This window comes from Equus caballus, chromosome 28, assembly GCF_041296265.1.
Source record: "Equus caballus isolate H_3958 breed thoroughbred chromosome 28, TB-T2T, whole genome shotgun sequence".
Taxonomy (NCBI): domain Eukaryota; kingdom Metazoa; phylum Chordata; class Mammalia; order Perissodactyla; family Equidae; genus Equus; species Equus caballus.
The window spans coordinates 148,967-161,305 of record NC_091711.1 but is presented as its reverse complement, the minus strand read 5'-3'; positions in this window follow the sequence as shown (position 1 = coordinate 161,305).

Genomic DNA, 12,339 nt, shown 5'->3' with positions numbered 1-12,339 from the left:
GAGCTGGAAGCAAGATGCTCTGAGGCCCAACTCGCCCTTTGGAAAGAAGCCTGCACGTTGTGCCTTTCAGCTCTAGGGAAATGTGGCACACACAGAGCAGAAGTTCTACTTCAGCCAGATCAGGCCTGCAAAGAAACTGCGTTTCACAGGCCTTTGTAAGTCATGTTCCGGGTAGGCTGTAAAAGCACTGTGCAGAGCGAGTTGTTTCTTAGCTTCCTAAAGAGCTGGAAGCAAGATGCTCTGGGTCCCAACTCGCCCTTTGGAAAGAAGCCTGCACGTTGTGCCTTTGAGCTCTAGGTCAATGTGGCACACCCAGAGCAGAAGTTCTACTTCAGCCTGATCAGGGCTGGGAAGAAACTGCGTTTCACAGTCCTTTGTAAGACATGTTCCCGGTAGGCTGTAAGAGCCCTTTGCAGAGCGAGTTGTTTCTTAGCTGCCGAAAGAGCTGGATGTTGGACCTGAGGGACTTGTCTACCCTTGTGGAATCAAGGCAGGACTTTGCGCCTTGCAGCCCTAGCGCCATGTAGGACCCGGCAGAGCAGAAGTTCTACTTCAGCCACATCAGGGCTGGGAAGAAACTGCGTTTCACAGGCCTTTGTAAGACTCGTTCCCTGTAGGCTGTAAAACACCAGTGCAGAGCAAGTTGTTTCTTAGCGGCCTAAAGAGGTGGAAGCCCCACGCTGTGGGGCCTGTCTGCCCTTGAGGAGTCAAGGCAGGACTTTGAGCCTTGCAACTCTAGGCCGATGTGGGACACGGCATAGCACCAGTTCTACCTCAGCGAGATAAGGCCTGCAAAGAAACTGCGTTTCACAGGCCTTTGCAAGAGATGCTCCCGGTTGGCTGTAAGAGAGGTCTGCAGAGCGAGTTGTTTCTTAGCTTCCCAAAGAGCTGGAAGCAAGAGGCTTTGGGGCCCAACTCGCCCTTGGGAAAGAAGCCTGCACGTTGTGCCTTTCAGCTCTAGGGCCATGTGGCACACACTGAGCAGAAGTTCTACTTCAGCCAGATCAGGCCTGCAAAGAAACTGCGTTTCACAGTCCTTTGTAAGACATGTTCCCGGTAGGCTGTAAGAGCCCTATGCAGAGCGAGTTGTTTCTTAGCTGCCGAAAGAGCTGGATGTTGGAGCTGAGGGACTTGTCTACCCTTGTGGAATCAAGGCAGGACTTTGCGCCTTGCAGCTCTAGCGCCATGTATGACCCGGCAGAGCAGAAGTTCTACTTCAGCCACATCAGGGCTGGGAAGAAACTGCGTTTCACAGGCCTTTGTAAGACTCGTTCCCTGTAGGCTGTAAAACACCAGTGCAGAGCAAGTTGTTTCTTAGCGGCCTAAAGAGGTGGAAGCCCCATGCTGTGGGGCCTGTCTGCCCTTGAGGAGTCAAGGCAGGACTTTGAGCCTTGCAACTCTAGGCCGAAGTAGGATATGGCATAGCAGCAGTTCTACCTCAGCGAGATAAGGCCTGCAAAGAAACTGCATTTCTCAGGCCTTTGCAAGAGATGCTCCCAGTTGGCTGTAAGAGAGGTCTGCAGAGCCAGTTGTTTCTTAGCTTCCCAAAGAGCTGGAAGCAAGATGCTGTGGGGCCCAACTCGCCCTTTGGAAAGAAGCCTGCACGTTGTGCCTTTCAGCTCTAGGGCAAAGTAGCACACCCAGACCAGAAGACTTACTTCAGCCAGATGAGGCCTGCAAAGAAACTGCGTTTCACATTCCTTTGGAAGAGATGTTCTCACTTGGTTGGAAGAGCACCGTGCAGAGCGAGTTGTTTCTTAGCTTCCCAAAGAGCTGGAAGCAAGATGCTGTGGGGCCCAACTCGCCCTTTGGAAAGAAGCCTGCACGTTGTGCCTTTCAGCTCTAGGGCAAAGTAGCACACCCAGAGCAGAAGTCCTACTTCAGCCAGATCAGGCCTGCAAAGAAACTGCGTTTCACAGGCCTTTGGAAGAGATGTTCCCGGTAGGCTGTAAGAGCACTGTGCAGAGCGAGTTGTTTCTTAGCTTCCCAAAGAGCTGGAAGCAAGATGCTGTGGGGCCCAACTCGCCCTTTGGAAAGAAGCCTGCACGTTGTGCCTTTCAGCTCTAGGGCAAAGTAGCACACCCAGAGCAGAAGTCCTACTTCAGCCAGATCAGACCTGGAAAGAATCTGCGTTTCACATTCCTTTGTAAGAGATGTTCTCACTTGGTTGGAGGAGCACTGTGCAGAGCGAGTTGTTTCTTAGCTTCCCAAAGAGCTGGAAGCAAGATGCTGTGGGGCCCAACTCGCCCTTTGGAAAGAACCCTGCACGTTGTGCCTTTCAGCTCTAGGGCAAAGTAGCACACCCAGAGTAGAAGTCCTACTTCAGCCAGATCAGGCCTGCAAAGAAACTGCGTTTCACAGGCCTTTGGAAGAGAGGTTCCCAGTAGGCTGTAAGAGCACTGTGCAGAGCGAGTTGTTTCTTAGCTTCCCAAAGAGCTGGAAGCAAGATGCTGTGGGGCCCAACTCGCCCTTTGGAAAGAAGCCTGCACGTTGTGCCTTTCAGCTCTAGGGCAAAGTAGCACACCCAGAGCAGAAGTTCTACTTCAGCCAGATCAGGCCTGCAAAGAAACTGCGTTTCACAGGCCTTTGGAAGAGATGTTCCCGGTAGGCTGTAAGAGCACTGTGCAGAGCGAGTTCTTTCTTCGCTTCCCAAAGAGCTGGAAGCAAGATGCTCTGAGGCCCAACTCGCCCTTTGGAAAGAAGCCTGCACGTTGTGCCTTTCAGCTCTAGGGAAATGTGGCACACACAGAGCAGAAGTTCTACTTCAGCCAGATCAGGCCTGCAAAGAAACTGCGTTTCACAGGCCTTTGTAAGTCATGTTCCGGGTAGGCTGTAAAAGCACTGTGCAGAGCGAGTTGTTTCTTAGCTTCCTAAAGAGCTGGAAGCAAGATGCTCTGGGTCCCAACTCGCCCTTTGGAAAGAAGCCTGCACGTTGTGCCTTTGAGCTCTAGGTCAATGTGGCACACCCAGAGCAGAAGTTCTACTTCAGCCTGATCAGGGCTGGGAAGAAACTGCGTTTCACAGTCCTTTGTAAGACATGTTCCCGGTAGGCTGTAAGAGCCCTTTGCAGAGCGAGTTGTTTCTTAGCTGCCGAAAGAGCTGGATGTTGGACCTGAGGGACTTGTCTACCCTTGTGGAATCAAGGCAGGACTTTGCGCCTTGCAGCCCTAGCGCCATGTAGGACCCGGCAGAGCAGAAGTTCTACTTCAGCCACATCAGGGCTGGGAAGAAACTGCGTTTCACAGGCCTTTGTAAGACTCGTTCCCTGTAGGCTGTAAAACACCAGTGCAGAGCAAGTTGTTTCTTAGCGGCCTAAAGAGGTGGAAGCCCCACGCTGTGGGGCCTGTCTGCCCTTGAGGAGTCAAGGCAGGACTTTGAGCCTTGCAACTCTAGGCCGAAGTAGGATATGGCATAGCAGCAGTTCTACCTCAGCGAGATAAGGCCTGCAAAGAAACTGCATTTCTCAGGCCTTTGCAAGAGATGCTCCCAGTTGGCTGTAAGAGAGGTCTGCAGAGCCAGTTGTTTCTTAGCTTCCCAAAGAGCTGGAAGCAAGATGCTGTGGGGCCCAACTCGCCCTTTGGAAAGAAGCCTGCACGTTGTGCCTTTCAGCTCTAGGGCAAAGTAGCACACCCAGACCAGAAGACTTACTTCAGCCAGATGAGGCCTGCAAAGAAACTGCGTTTCACATTCCTTTGGAAGAGATGTTCTCACTTGGTTGGAAGAGCACCGTGCAGAGCGAGTTGTTTCTTAGCTTCCCAAAGAGCTGGAAGCAAGATGCTGTGGGGCCCAACTCGCCCTTTGGAAAGAAGCCTGCACGTTGTGCCTTTCAGCTCTAGGGCAAAGTAGCACACCCAGAGCAGAAGTCCTACTTCAGCCAGATCAGGCCTGCAAAGAAACTGCGTTTCACAGGCCTTTGGAAGAGATGTTCCCCGTAGGCTGTAAGAGCACTGTGCAGAGCGAGTGGTTTCTTAGCTTCCCAAAGAGCTGGAAGCAAGATGCTGTGGGGCCCAACTCGCCCTTTGGAAAGAAGCCTGCACGTTGTGCCTTTCAGCTCTAGGGCAAAGTAGCACACCCAGAGCAGAAGTCCTACTTCAGCCAGATCAGGCCTGGAAAGAATCTGCGTTTCACATTCCTTTGTAAGAGATGTTCTCACTTGGTTGGAAGAGCACTGTGCAGAGCGAGTTGTTTCTTAGCTTCCCAAAGAGCTGGAAGCAAGATGCTGTGGGGCCCAACTCGCCCTTTGGAAAGAACCCTGCACGTTGTGCCTTTCAGCTCTAGGGCAAAGTAGCACACCCAGAGTAGAAGTCCTACTTCAGCCAGATCAGGCCTGCAAAGAAACTGCGTTTCACAGGCCTTTGGAAGAGAGGTTCCCGGTAGGCTGTAAGAGCACTGTGCAGAGCGAGTTGTTTCTTAGCTTCCCAAAGAGCTGGAAGCAAGATGCTGTGGGGCCCAACTCGCCCTTTGGAAAGAAGCCTGCACGTTGTGCCTTTCAGCTCTAGGGCAAAGTAGCACACCCAGAGCAGAAGTTCTACTTCAGCCAGATCAGGCCTGCAAAGAAACTGCGTTTCACAGGCCTTTGGAAGAGATGTTCCCGGTAGGCTGTAAGAGCACTGTGCAGAGCGAGTTCTTTCTTCGCTTCCCAAAGAGCTGGAAGCAAGATGCTCTGAGGCCCAACTCGCCCTTTGGAAAGAAGCCTGCACGTTGTGCCTTTCAGCTCTAGGGAAATGTGGCACACACAGAGCAGAAGTTCTACTTCAGCCAGATCAGGCCTGCAAAGAAACTGCGTTTCACAGGCCTTTGTAAGTCATGTCCGGGTAGGCTGTAAAAGCACTGTGCAGAGCGAGTTGTTTCTTAGCTTCCTAAAGAGCTGGAAGCAAGATGCTCTGGGTCCCAACTCGCCCTTTGGAAAGAAGCCTGCACGTTGTGCCTTTGAGCTCTAGGTCAATGTGGCACACCCAGAGCAGAAGTTCTACTTCAGCCTGATCAGGGCTGGGAAGAAACTGCGTTTCACAGTCCTTTGTAAGACATGTTCCCGGTAGGCTGTAAGAGCCCTTTGCAGAGCGAGTTGTTTCTTAGCTGCCGAAAGAGCTGGATGTTGGACCTGAGGGACTTGTCTACCCTTGTGGAATCAAGGCAGGACTTTGCGCCTTGCAGCCCTAGCGCCATGTAGGACCCGGCAGAGCAGAAGTTCTACTTCAGCCACATCAGGGCTGGGAAGAAACTGCGTTTCACAGGCCTTTGTAAGACTCGTTCCCTGTAGGCTGTAAAACACCAGTGCAGAGCAAGTTGTTTCTTAGCGGCCTAAAGAGGTGGAAGCCCCACGCTGTGGGGCCTGTCTGCCCTTGAGGAGTCAAGGCAGGACTTTGAGCCTTGCAACTCTAGGCCGAAGTAGGATATGGCATAGCAGCAGTTCTACCTCAGCGAGATAAGGCCTGCAAAGAAACTGCATTTCTCAGGCCTTTGCAAGAGATGCTCCCAGTTGGCTGTAAGAGAGGTCTGCAGAGCCAGTTGTTTCTTAGCTTCCCAAAGAGCTGGAAGCAAGATGCTGTGGGGCCCAACTCGCCCTTTGGAAAGAAGCCTGCACGTTGTGCCTTTCAGCTCTAGGGCAAAGTAGCACACCCAGAGCAGAAGTCCTACTTCAGCCAGATCAGGCCTGCAAAGAAACTGCGTTTCACAGGCCTTTGGAAGAGATGTTCCCCGTAGGCTGTAAGAGCACTGTGCAGAGCGAGTGGTTTCTTAGCTTCCCAAAGAGCTGGAAGCAAGATGCTGTGGGGCCCAACTCGCCCTTTGGAAAGAAGCCTGCACGTTGTGCCTTTCAGCTCTAGGGCAAAGTAGCACACCCAGAGCAGAAGTCCTACTTCAGCCAGATCAGGCCTGGAAAGAATCTGCGTTTCACAGGCCTTTGGAAGAGAGGTTCCCGGTAGGCTGTAAGAGCACTGTGCAGAGCGAGTTGTTTCTTAGCTTCCCAAAGAGCTGGAAGCAAGATGCTGTGGGGCCCAACTCGCCCTTTGGAAAGAACCCTGCACGTTGTGCCTTTCAGCTCTAGGGCAAAGTAGCACACCCAGAGTAGAAGTCCTACTTCAGCCAGATCAGGCCTGCAAAGAAACTGCGTTTCACAGGCCTTTGGAAGAGAGGTTCCCAGTAGGCTGTAAGAGCACTGTGCAGAGCGAGTTGTTTCTTAGCTTCCCAAAGAGCTGGAAGCAAGATGCTGTGGGGCCCAACTCGCCCTTTGGAAAGAAGCCTGCACGTTGTGCCTTTCAGCTCTAGGGCAAAGTAGCACACCCAGAGCAGAAGTTCTACTTCAGCCAGATCAGGCCTGCAAAGAAACTGCGTTTCACAGGCCTTTGGAAGAGATGTTCCCGGTAGGCTGTAAGAGCACTGTGCAGAGCGAGTTCTTTCTTCGCTTCCCAAAGAGCTGGAAGCAAGATGCTCTGAGGCCCAACTCGCCCTTTGGAAAGAAGCCTGCACGTTGTGCCTTTCAGCTCTAGGGAAATGTGGCACACACAGAGCAGAAGTTCTACTTCAGCCAGATCAGGCCTGCAAAGAAACTGCGTTTCACAGGCCTTTGTAAGTCATGTTCCGGGTAGGCTGTAAAAGCACTGTGCAGAGCGAGTTGTTTCTTAGCTTCCTAAAGAGCTGGAAGCAAGATGCTCTGGGTCCCAACTCGCCCTTTGGAAAGAAGCCTGCACGTTGTGCCTTTGAGCTCTAGGTCAATGTGGCACACCCAGAGCAGAAGTTCTACTTCAGCCTGATCAGGGCTGGGAAGAAACTGCGTTTCACAGTCCTTTGTAAGACATGTTCCCGGTAGGCTGTAAGAGCCCTTTGCAGAGCGAGTTGTTTCTTAGCTGCCGAAAGAGCTGGATGTTGGACCTGAGGGACTTGTCTACCCTTGTGGAATCAAGGCAGGACTTTGCGCCTTGCAGCCCTAGCGCCATGTAGGACCCGGCAGAGCAGAAGTTCTACTTCAGCCACATCAGGGCTGGGAAGAAACTGCGTTTCACAGGCCTTTGTAAGACTCGTTCCCTGTAGGCTGTAAAACACCAGTGCAGAGCAAGTTGTTTCTTAGCGGCCTAAAGAGGTGGAAGCCCCACGCTGTGGGGCCTGTCTGCCCTTGAGGAGTCAAGGCAGGACTTTGAGCCTTGCAACTCTAGGCCGAAGTAGGATATGGCATAGCAGCAGTTCTACCTCAGCGAGATAAGGCCTGCAAAGAAACTGCATTTCTCAGGCCTTTGCAAGAGATGCTCCCAGTTGGCTGTAAGAGAGGTCTGCAGAGCCAGTTGTTTCTTAGCTTCCCAAAGAGCTGGAAGCAAGATGCTGTGGGGCCCAACTCGCCCTTTGGAAAGAAGCCTGCACGTTGTGCCTTTCAGCTCTAGGGCAAAGTAGCACACCCAGAGCAGAAGACTTACTTCAGCCAGATCAGGCCTGCAAAGAAACTGCGTTTCACACTCCTTTGGAAGAGATGTTCTCACTTGGTTGGAAGAGCACCGTGCAGAGCGAGTTGTTTCTTAGCTTCCCAAAGAGCTGGAAGCAAGATGCTGTGGGGCCCAACTCGCCCTTTGGAAAGAAGCCTGCACGTTGTGCCTTTCAGCTCTAGGGCAAAGTAGCACACCCAGAGCAGAAGTCCTACTTCAGCCAGATCAGGCCTGGAAAGAATCTGCGTTTCACATTCCTTTGTAAGAGATGTTCTCACTTGGTTGGAAGAGCACTGTGCAGAGCGAGTTGTTTCTTAGCTTCCCAAAGAGCTGGAAGCAAGATGCTGTGGGGCCCAACTCGCCCTTTGGAAAGAAGCCTGCACGTTGTGCCTTTCAGCTCTAGGGCAAAGTAGCACACCCAGAGCAGAAGTCCTACTTCAGCCAGATCAGGCCTGGAAAGAATCTGCGTTTCACATTCCTTTGTAAGAGATGTTCTCACTTGGTTGGAAGAGCACTGTGCAGAGCGAGTTGTTTCTTAGCTTCCCAAAGAGCTGGAAGCAAGATGCTGTGGGGCCCAACTCGCCCTTTGGAAAGAACCCTGCACGTTGTGCCTTTCAGCTCTAGGGCAAAGTAGCACACCCAGAGTAGAAGTCCTACTTCAGCCAGATCAGGCCTGCAAAGAAACTGCGTTTCACAGGCCTTTGGAAGAGAGGTTCCCGGTAGGCTGTAAGAGCACTGTGCAGAGCGAGTTGTTTCTTAGCTTCCCAAAGAGCTGGAAGCAAGATGCTGTGGGGCCCAACTCGCCCTTTGGAAAGAAGCCTGCACGTTGTGCCTTTCAGCTCTAGGGCAAAGTAGCACACCCAGAGCAGAAGTTCTACTTCAGCCAGATCAGGCCTGCAAAGAAACTGCGTTTCACAGGCCTTTGGAAGAGATGTTCCCGGTAGGCTGTAAGAGCACTGTGCAGAGCGAGTTCTTTCTTCGCTTCCCAAAGAGCTGGAAGCAAGATGCTCTGAGGCCCAACTCGCCCTTTGGAAAGAAGCCTGCACGTTGTGCCTTTCAGCTCTAGGGAAATGTGGCACACACAGAGCAGAAGTTCTACTTCAGCCAGATCAGGCCTGCAAAGAAACTGCGTTTCACAGGCCTTTGTAAGTCATGTCCGGGTAGGCTGTAAAAGCACTGTGCAGAGCGAGTTGTTTCTTAGCTTCCTAAAGAGCTGGAAGCAAGATGCTCTGGGTCCCAACTCGCCCTTTGGAAAGAAGCCTGCACGTTGTGCCTTTGAGCTCTAGGTCAATGTGGCACACCCAGAGCAGAAGTTCTACTTCAGCCTGATCAGGGCTGGGAAGAAACTGCGTTTCACAGTCCTTTGTAAGACATGTTCCCGGTAGGCTGTAAGAGCCCTTTGCAGAGCGAGTTGTTTCTTAGCTGCCGAAAGAGCTGGATGTTGGACCTGAGGGACTTGTCTACCCTTGTGGAATCAAGGCAGGACTTTGCGCCTTGCAGCCCTAGCGCCATGTAGGACCCGGCAGAGCAGAAGTTCTACTTCAGCCACATCAGGGCTGGGAAGAAACTGCGTTTCACAGGCCTTTGTAAGACTCGTTCCCTGTAGGCTGTAAAACACCAGTGCAGAGCAAGTTGTTTCTTAGCGGCCTAAAGAGGTGGAAGCCCCACGCTGTGGGGCCTGTCTGCCCTTGAGGAGTCAAGGCAGGACTTTGAGCCTTGCAACTCTAGGCCGAAGTAGGATATGGCATAGCAGCAGTTCTACCTCAGCGAGATAAGGCCTGCAAAGAAACTGCATTTCTCAGGCCTTTGCAAGAGATGCTCCCAGTTGGCTGTAAGAGAGGTCTGCAGAGCCAGTTGTTTCTTAGCTTCCCAAAGAGCTGGAAGCAAGATGCTGTGGGGCCCAACTCGCCCTTTGGAAAGAAGCCTGCACGTTGTGCCTTTCAGCTCTAGGGCAAAGTAGCACACCCAGAGCAGAAGTCCTACTTCAGCCAGATCAGGCCTGCAAAGAAACTGCGTTTCACAGGCCTTTGGAAGAGATGTTCCCCGTAGGCTGTAAGAGCACTGTGCAGAGCGAGTGGTTTCTTAGCTTCCCAAAGAGCTGGAAGCAAGATGCTGTGGGGCCCAACTCGCCCTTTGGAAAGAAGCCTGCACGTTGTGCCTTTCAGCTCTAGGGCAAAGTAGCACACCCAGAGCAGAAGTCCTACTTCAGCCAGATCAGGCCTGGAAAGAATCTGCGTTTCACAGGCCTTTGGAAGAGAGGTTCCCGGTAGGCTGTAAGAGCACTGTGCAGAGCGAGTTGTTTCTTAGCTTCCCAAAGAGCTGGAAGCAAGATGCTGTGGGGCCCAACTCGCCCTTTGGAAAGAACCCTGCACGTTGTGCCTTTCAGCTCTAGGGCAAAGTAGCACACCCAGAGTAGAAGTCCTACTTCAGCCAGATCAGGCCTGCAAAGAAACTGCGTTTCACAGGCCTTTGGAAGAGAGGTTCCCGGTAGGCTGTAAGAGCACTGTGCAGAGCGAGTTGTTTCTTAGCTTCCCAAAGAGCTGGAAGCAAGATGCTGTGGGGCCCAACTCGCCCTTTGGAAAGAAGCCTGCACGTTGTGCCTTTCAGCTCTAGGGCAAAGTAGCACACCCAGAGCAGAAGTTCTACTTCAGCCAGATCAGGCCTGCAAAGAAACTGCGTTTCACAGGCCTTTGGAAGAGATGTTCCCGGTAGGCTGTAAGAGCACTGTGCAGAGCGAGTTCTTTCTTCGCTTCCCAAAGAGCTGGAAGCAAGATGCTCTGAGGCCCAACTCGCCCTTTGGAAAGAAGCCTGCACGTTGTGCCTTTCAGCTCTAGGGAAATGTGGCACACACAGAGCAGAAGTTCTACTTCAGCCAGATCAGGCCTGCAAAGAAACTGCGTTTCACAGGCCTTTGTAAGTCATGTTCCGGGTAGGCTGTAAAAGCACTGTGCAGAGCGAGTTGTTTCTTAGCTTCCTAAAGAGCTGGAAGCAAGATGCTCTGGGTCCCAACTCGCCCTTTGGAAAGAAGCCTGCACGTTGTGCCTTTGAGCTCTAGGTCAATGTGGCACACCCAGAGCAGAAGTTCTACTTCAGCCTGATCAGGGCTGGGAAGAAACTGCGTTTCACAGTCCTTTGTAAGACATGTTCCCGGTAGGCTGTAAGAGCCCTTTGCAGAGCGAGTTGTTTCTTAGCTGCCGAAAGAGCTGGATGTTGGACCTGAGGGACTTGTCTACCCTTGTGGAATCAAGGCAGGACTTTGCGCCTTGCAGCCCTAGCGCCATGTAGGACCCGGCAGAGCAGAAGTTCTACTTCAGCCACATCAGGGCTGGGAAGAAACTGCGTTTCACAGGCCTTTGTAAGACTCGTTCCCTGTAGGCTGTAAAACACCAGTGCAGAGCAAGTTGTTTCTTAGCGGCCTAAAGAGGTGGAAGCCCCACGCTGTGGGGCCTGTCTGCCCTTGAGGAGTCAAGGCAGGACTTTGAGCCTTGCAACTCTAGGCCGAAGTAGGATATGGCATAGCAGCAGTTCTACCTCAGCGAGATAAGGCCTGCAAAGAAACTGCATTTCTCAGGCCTTTGCAAGAGATGCTCCCAGTTGGCTGTAAGAGAGGTCTGCAGAGCCAGTTGTTTCTTAGCTTCCCAAAGAGCTGGAAGCAAGATGCTGTGGGGCCCAACTCGCCCTTTGGAAAGAAGCCTGCACGTTGTGCCTTTCAGCTCTAGGGCAAAGTAGCACACCCAGAGCAGAAGACTTACTTCAGCCAGATCAGGCCTGCAAAGAAACTGCGTTTCACACTCCTTTGGAAGAGATGTTCTCACTTGGTTGGAAGAGCACCGTGCAGAGCGAGTTGTTTCTTAGCTTCCCAAAGAGCTGGAAGCAAGATGCTGTGGGGCCCAACTCGCCCTTTGGAAAGAAGCCTGCACGTTGTGCCTTTCAGCTCTAGGGCAAAGTAGCACACCCAGAGCAGAAGTCCTACTTCAGCCAGATCAGGCCTGGAAAGAATCTGCGTTTCACATTCCTTTGTAAGAGATGTTCTCACTTGGTTGGAAGAGCACTGTGCAGAGCGAGTTGTTTCTTAGCTTCCCAAAGAGCTGGAAGCAAGATGCTGTGGGGCCCAACTCGCCCTTTGGAAAGAACCCTGCACGTTGTGCCTTTCAGCTCTAGGGCAAAGTAGCACACCCAGAGTAGAAGTCCTACTTCAGCCAGATCAGGCCTGCAAAGAAACTGCGTTTCACAGGCCTTTGGAAGAGAGGTTCCCGGTAGGCTGTAAGAGCACTGTGCAGAGCGAGTTGTTTCTTAGCTTCCCAAAGAGCTGGAAGCAAGATGCTGTGGGGCCCAACTCGCCCTTTGGAAAGAAGCCTGCACGTTGTGCCTTTCAGCTCTAGGGCAAAGTAGCACACCCAGAGCAGAAGTTCTACTTCAGCCAGATCAGGCCTGCAAAGAAACTGCGTTTCACAGGCCTTTGGAAGAGATGTTCCCGGTAGGCTGTAAGAGCACTGTGCAGAGCGAGTTCTTTCTTCGCTTCCCAAAGAGCTGGAAGCAAGATGCTCTGAGGCCCAACTCGCCCTTTGGAAAGAAGCCTGCACGTTGTGCCTTTCAGCTCTAGGGAAATGTGGCACACACAGAGCAGAAGTTCTACTTCAGCCAGATCAGGCCTGCAAAGAAACTGCGTTTCACAGGCCTTTGTAAGTCATGTTCCGGGTAGGCTGTAAAAGCACTGTGCAGAGCGAGTTGTTTCTTAGCTTCCTAAAGAGCTGGAAGCAAGATGCTCTGGGTCCCAACTCGCCCTTTGGAAAGAAGCCTGCACGTTGTGCCTTTGAGCTCTAGGTCAATGTGGCACACCCAGAGCAGAAGTTCTACTTCAGCCTGATCAGGGCTGGGAAGAAACTGCGTTTCACAGTCCTTTGTAAGACATGTTCCCGGTAGGCTG